We start from the raw sequence: 6,544 nt of genomic DNA, 5'->3' as shown, positions 1-6,544 counted from the left end.
AGTGTAAAATGTTGATTTCCATTTTGCCCCAAATTTCACAGTTTATACAATTCGGTCCTTTCTCAATTAACCCCTCAATTAATCTAATTTTCTCAATTAGTACTTTACTAGACATTATAAGTTGTTACACAACTATTGAAATTCAGAATTTCCACATATAACTCTATCTTCAAACTCTTTTACTATTAGGTCCCAAACATTCACTTTCTATTCAATTCTTTCAATAAAATCAGCATATGAACAATTTAAAACTCTAATTTCATGCTAAATCATCATATACTTCCAGCACATATTCATATCAACTTTCAACTTCTTTCATAAAATCAAAAACTAATGGATTTAACAAGTGGACCTAGTTGTAAAAGTCATAAAAATACAAAAATTTCAAGAAATAGTCAAGAATTGAACTTACTTGTAATAAAAATATGAAGAACCAGCTTGAAGAAGCCCTTCCATGGTGTTTTAGCTGATGAGAATTCAGAAAAATGAAGAGAAATCTAGATAATTCCACTTGGGTCCTAACTTTATTAAGCAAATTTTGCAATTTTCCAATTTTGCCCTTAATTCTCCTTACTTTCTTGCTGATTTCATGCCTCTGCCGTCCAGCCCAAATAGACCTTGGGTCTATTTGCCTTTTAAGCCCTCTTCCTTTTATCATTTAAGCTATTTAATTATTTCCCAAAATTTTGCATTTGTTACAATTTAGTCCTTTTTGTTCAATTAATTATCGGAACTTTAAAATTTCTTAACGAAACTTTAATACTAACTTTTTAACACTCCATAAATATTTATAAAAATATTTATGGCTCAGTTTAAAATCCCCGAGGTCTTGATACCTCATTTCGATTCTAATTATTTTAATATTTATTTCTAGTGCACTATTCACTATTTCAAAAATTTTCCTAACTTCATATTTAACTTATACTTACTAAATTAATAATATTTTCTACCCATTTGTCGAATTTAGTGATCTCGAATCACCGTTCCGACACCTCTGAAAATTCAAGCCATTACATTTTTTTTTCGTCGGATTTGTGGTCCCGAAACCACTGTTCCGACTAAGCCTAAAATCGGGCTATTACAACTCTCCCTCCCTTTAGGGATTTTCGTCCCCGAAAATCTTACCAGATGGTAGGTTAATGATTTACTTCCACAGTATATTTCAAATTCACACATGATTTTGGATTTTCATATCTTTTACAGATAATCACATAGATTCATAAGAAAATCAGGATAGCGATATTTCAGCATCTGAAGCTACACAAAGTATCGAAAAATTACAATCCATATAGAATGATATCCATTTTGATAACCTGAGTAGTTTTCAGAACTATCAAATATTTCTCTCTTTTTATATTGTCCTCATTTTCTAATTCATTCACTTTTCCGACCACATTATTATTCTCCCGTACACGAACTTCTGTAACACTACACTCGTAAGCTTATTCAACCAAAATCTCACAAATTTCATTGTAACATTTTACTAATATGGGGGTGAGTGTAGTAAAGCCTCAAATTTATCTTACACATAAATGCGCATAACACATACCATCACAAATAGCCAATTCATTACTAAGTTCACATTCTCAAAGCATTTAATAAACATTTGCTTTTAATCACTTTTGTTCTCAGCACAAAATTCTAACTCAAATCACTAATTCACAATCAAAATTTCTATATAGCATCATAATCCAAATATCATAACTCATATGCTTGTATAATTATAACATTCATCAATAAAAAAAATGTTTTATTCTTTGATCCATACCTTTATGAGTTCCAACTCATAATCAATACATTTTCACTCAAACATTTTAGTATTTATTTCTATACTATTAGAATTAACTCAGTTGAAAAAACATATCTGTCTCATCAAGATAATTTTCGTCATAGAACAATACTGATAAGGGGGTGATGGTGAAGTCATAAATCTTTCAACTTGCTCTCATAGATACATATATATATATGATTTTGTATTCATCATCAATGTAATACCATCATAACCACATTCCAAGCAAATTAACACATCTATTTATTACAAATGTTTTCTGTCACTCACAATTTCACACAACGAATTTACTTACTCAAGCTCAACGTTAATATCTAATTAAATTCCAATACTTGGCTTCTATTTTACTTACCGACATTTGCCAAATTAGAGAACGTCTTACGGAATTGAGTACTTCGTTTTCTCGATGCCATAGTCCAAGTATGGTCTTACACGTAATCACAAATCACATACCGATGCCATAGCCCAACTATGGTCTTACACGAAATCACATATCACTTACCGATGCCATAGCCCAGCTATGGTCCTACACGGAATCACATATCACACATATCACTTACCGATGCCATAGCCCAGCTATGGTCTTACACGGAATCACATAATCACATGTTCACATGTTGCCATGGTCAAACCATGGTCTTTTCCGTCAATTCATCACATATCACTGAACGAAAGTACTCATTCCTGCGTTCTACTCAATTTGACTTCGAATTCAATTTTTCATACTATTATAATATTCATGGTTTAGACATAAAACAAAATATCTTATTATCTTTAATTTAACAATTAAACATAAGATTCTATCATATGAACATACTAATTTCACTTATTCAAGCAGATGTACATACACACGTTCCATCTATTTAAGTAAATTTGCTTATCATATTCACTTAATCAAATATGTTGAGCACATAGCATTATATAATCACCAACATACTTGGATGAGCTTGTCACAACATAAACTTTTTTTTTAACTTATAGTCATCTCTTTTCATACATGAACACATCCATATCACAAATTTTTATACTTACCTTTCCAAATTCCAACATAACGTGAGCATATTTCATTTATCTCAATATCATTTTTAGCATTATCGAAAATAGCTCGATTGAAAATCATCTCTGTCTTAACAAAGCAATTTCGTTAGAGCCCGGAGATATCACATCATCAAGAGTAATAACGTGGCATGTATAGCTAGGCTCACATATGCTACGTTTGGTCCGAGAACCGACTAAACCGTAGCTCTGATACCACTAAATGTAACACCCCTTACCCGTATCCAACACCGGAATAGGGTACGAGGCATTACCAAAACACATACACTTGTAAACGTATTTAACCGAGTTATAAAATTTCATCAAAATTAAAACTTTCAAAATAATTAACATGTTTCTATAACTTTTCACAATATATCCTCAAAATATTATAGTCATAATAATTAGGGCCTGCGAGACCCGATACATACTCATGCAATTTAATGCTTCATTTCCATTTCATTCAATTCGCAATTTCTCATGCTCATAATTTAAATCATATCACTAGCAATTTCCATTTAATTCACGTACAATTCAATGACATCAAATTCAAAACTAATACGTATTTACCATTTAACTCAATATTTATTGATTATACCATTCAATAACACATTTATGTAATTCTCAATTTAGCAATGAAAATATCACTTTAGTTTGAATAACAACATCGTCCCGATATAAATACACTACCACTTATCCATTTACTTTAATTCTTTTGGGCCCATTTGTCACTTACCATCCTTAATCAAATTACGGAACGGTCACAGAAAATTGAGTACTTCATTTTCACTTTGCCAGAGTATAACTATGGTCTTACGTATGATCACTTATCACTTGTCCCTGATCAGATAAGTGTAGCCACCTATCACTTTGTTTCTTGATCAGATAAGTGTAGCCACTTATCACTTTGTTTCTTGATCAGATAAGTGTAGCCACTTATCACTTTGTCTCTTGATCAGATAAGTATAGCCGAAGCTATCACTTATCACTTTTCACTTGTCACTTGATCAGATAAGTGTAGCCGAAGCTATCACTTATCACTTTGTCACTTGATCAGATAAGTATAGCCGAAGCTATTACTTATCACTTTCCACTTGTCACTTGATCAGATAAGTGTAGCTAAAGCTACCACTTATCACTTTGTCACTTGATCAGAAGTACTCAAATCCGGCGTTCCGCTCAATTTGATCATTTATTCATATATCAGGCTTACCAACATGTGTTAATTCATAAACCATTCATGGTATTATTTCATGCCAAATCATATATTGAATATACCATACACACATACTATGAAACTTTATTTTCACACATGAGCTTAAACCATGACCAATAATGCACAAAAATAAGCATCATTCATATTTCATCGTTTATGAGTTATAATCAAACATATGACCATTTATACACGAATCATTCATATATTTCCCAATTTTCCTCCTCCTCCTCTCCATTCCACATCCTTAATGTGTATAACACACTTAAACAACATTAACCATAATTTCAATATTCACTAACATGTATATTCAAAGCTGTTTATCCGAGTCAGAGTCACTAAATTATTTTTATCCGGAGCTAAAGAGCTCCAAATTAAGATCTATTAATTTTCCCTGAAACTAGACTCACATATCTTCATACTATAAAATTTTCATAATTTTTGGTTCAGCCAAATAGTACAGTTTATTCTTTAAAGTTTCCCCTGTTTCGCTGTCTGACAGTTCCGACCACTCTTCACTAAAAATTAATTATCTCATTGTACAGAATTCGGATGATGTTTTAGCTTGTTTCTTCTAAAAATAGACTCATTAAGGATTCTAACCATATAAACTATAACTCATAATCATTTTTGTACAATTTTTAATGATTTTCCAAAGTCAGAACAGGGGAACCCGAATTCATTCTGACCTTGTCTCACAAAATCTATTATATCTCATGATTTACAATTCCATTGCTCACACCATTTCTTTTATAAGAAACTAGACTCAATAAGCTTTAGTTTCATATTTTATTCATCCTCTAATTCAATCTCTACAATTTTTGGTGATTTTTCAAAGTTACACTACTGCTGCTGTCCAAAACTGCTTTAGTGCAAAATGTTGATTTCCATTTTGCCCCAAATTTCACAGTTTATACAATTCGGTCCTTTCTCAATTAACCCCTCAATTAATCTAATTTTCTCAATTAGTACTTTACTAGACATTATAAGTTGTTAAACAACTATTGAAATTCAGAATTTCCACATATAACTCTATCTTCAAACTCTTTTACTATTAGGTCCCAAACATTCACTTTCTATTCAATTCTTTCAATAAAATCAGCATATGAACAATTTAAAACTCTAATTTCATGCTAAATCATCATATACTTACAGCACATATTCATATCAACTTTCAACTTCTTTCATAAAATCAAAAACTAATGGATTTAACAAGTGGACCTAGTTGTAAAAGTCATAAAAATACAAAAATTTCAAGAAATAGTCAAGAATTGAACTTACTTGTAATAAAAATATGAAGAACCAGCTTGAAGAAGCCCTTCCATGGTGTTTTAGCTGATGAGAATTCAGAAAAATGAAGAGAAATCTAGATAATTCCACTTGGGTCCTAACTTTATTAAGCAAATTTTGCAATTTTCCAATTTTGCCCTTAATTCTCCTTACTTTCTTGCTGATTTCATGCCTCTGCCATCCAGCCCAAATAGACCTTGGGTCTATTTGCCTTTTAAGCCCTCTTCCTTTTATCATTTAAGCTATTTAATTATTTCCCAAAATTTTGCATTTGTTACAATTTAGTCCTTTTTGTTCAATTAATTATCGGAACTTTAAAATTTCTTAACGAAACTTTAATACTAACTTTTTAACACTCCATAAATATTTATAAAAATATTTATGGCTCAGTTTAAAATCCCCGAGGTCTTGATACCTCATTTCGATTCTAATTATTTTAATATTTATTTCTATTGCACTATTCACTATTTCAAAAATTTTCCTAACTTCATATTTAACTTATACTTACTAAATTAATAATATTTTCTACCCATTTGTCGAATTTAGTGATCTCGAATCACCGTTCCGACACCTCTGAAAATTCAAGCCATTACATTTTTTTTTTCGTCGGATTTGTGGTCCCGAAACCACTGTTCCGACTAAGCCTAAAATCGGGCTATTACAACACTCCTTGGTTGCGAGGATAAAAGTTACATACTTCAAAAACCTGTCCACCACAATAAAAATACTCGCAAATCCATCAGACTTAGGCAAACCCAAAATAAAGTCCATGGATAAACTTTCCCATGGGCGCTCCGGAATGGCCAAGGGTTGTAACAAACCAGCAGGAACCTTCAACTCGACCTTGTCTTGTTGGCACACCAAACAAGTTTTCACATAGGTCTCTACATTATCACCCATGTGAGGCCAATAAAATTGATCTTCCAAGAGAGACAAAGTACGGTGTATACTTGGATGGCCAGCCCATTTGGAATCATGACATTCTTTCATAACTTCCTTTCGCAAATTCCCATGTTGAGGCACATACAGACGTTGCCCTGAGTGTACAGTAATTCTCCCTCGAGCCAAAACCTTATTGTTCTTCCATCTTTGGCAAGCTCAATTAGATTCTTGGCTATGGGATCGTAGGTCAATCCTTCTTGAATGTGCACCAATAGGGGACTATCGGGTTGGCTTATCGTCGCAAACTCCATTTTCCAGCTAAACGCATTAGCCAC

This window comes from Gossypium hirsutum, chromosome A12, assembly GCF_007990345.1.
Source record: "Gossypium hirsutum isolate 1008001.06 chromosome A12, Gossypium_hirsutum_v2.1, whole genome shotgun sequence".
NCBI lineage: Eukaryota > Viridiplantae > Streptophyta > Magnoliopsida > Malvales > Malvaceae > Gossypium > Gossypium hirsutum.
Note: the sequence above shows the minus strand (reverse complement) of the source record.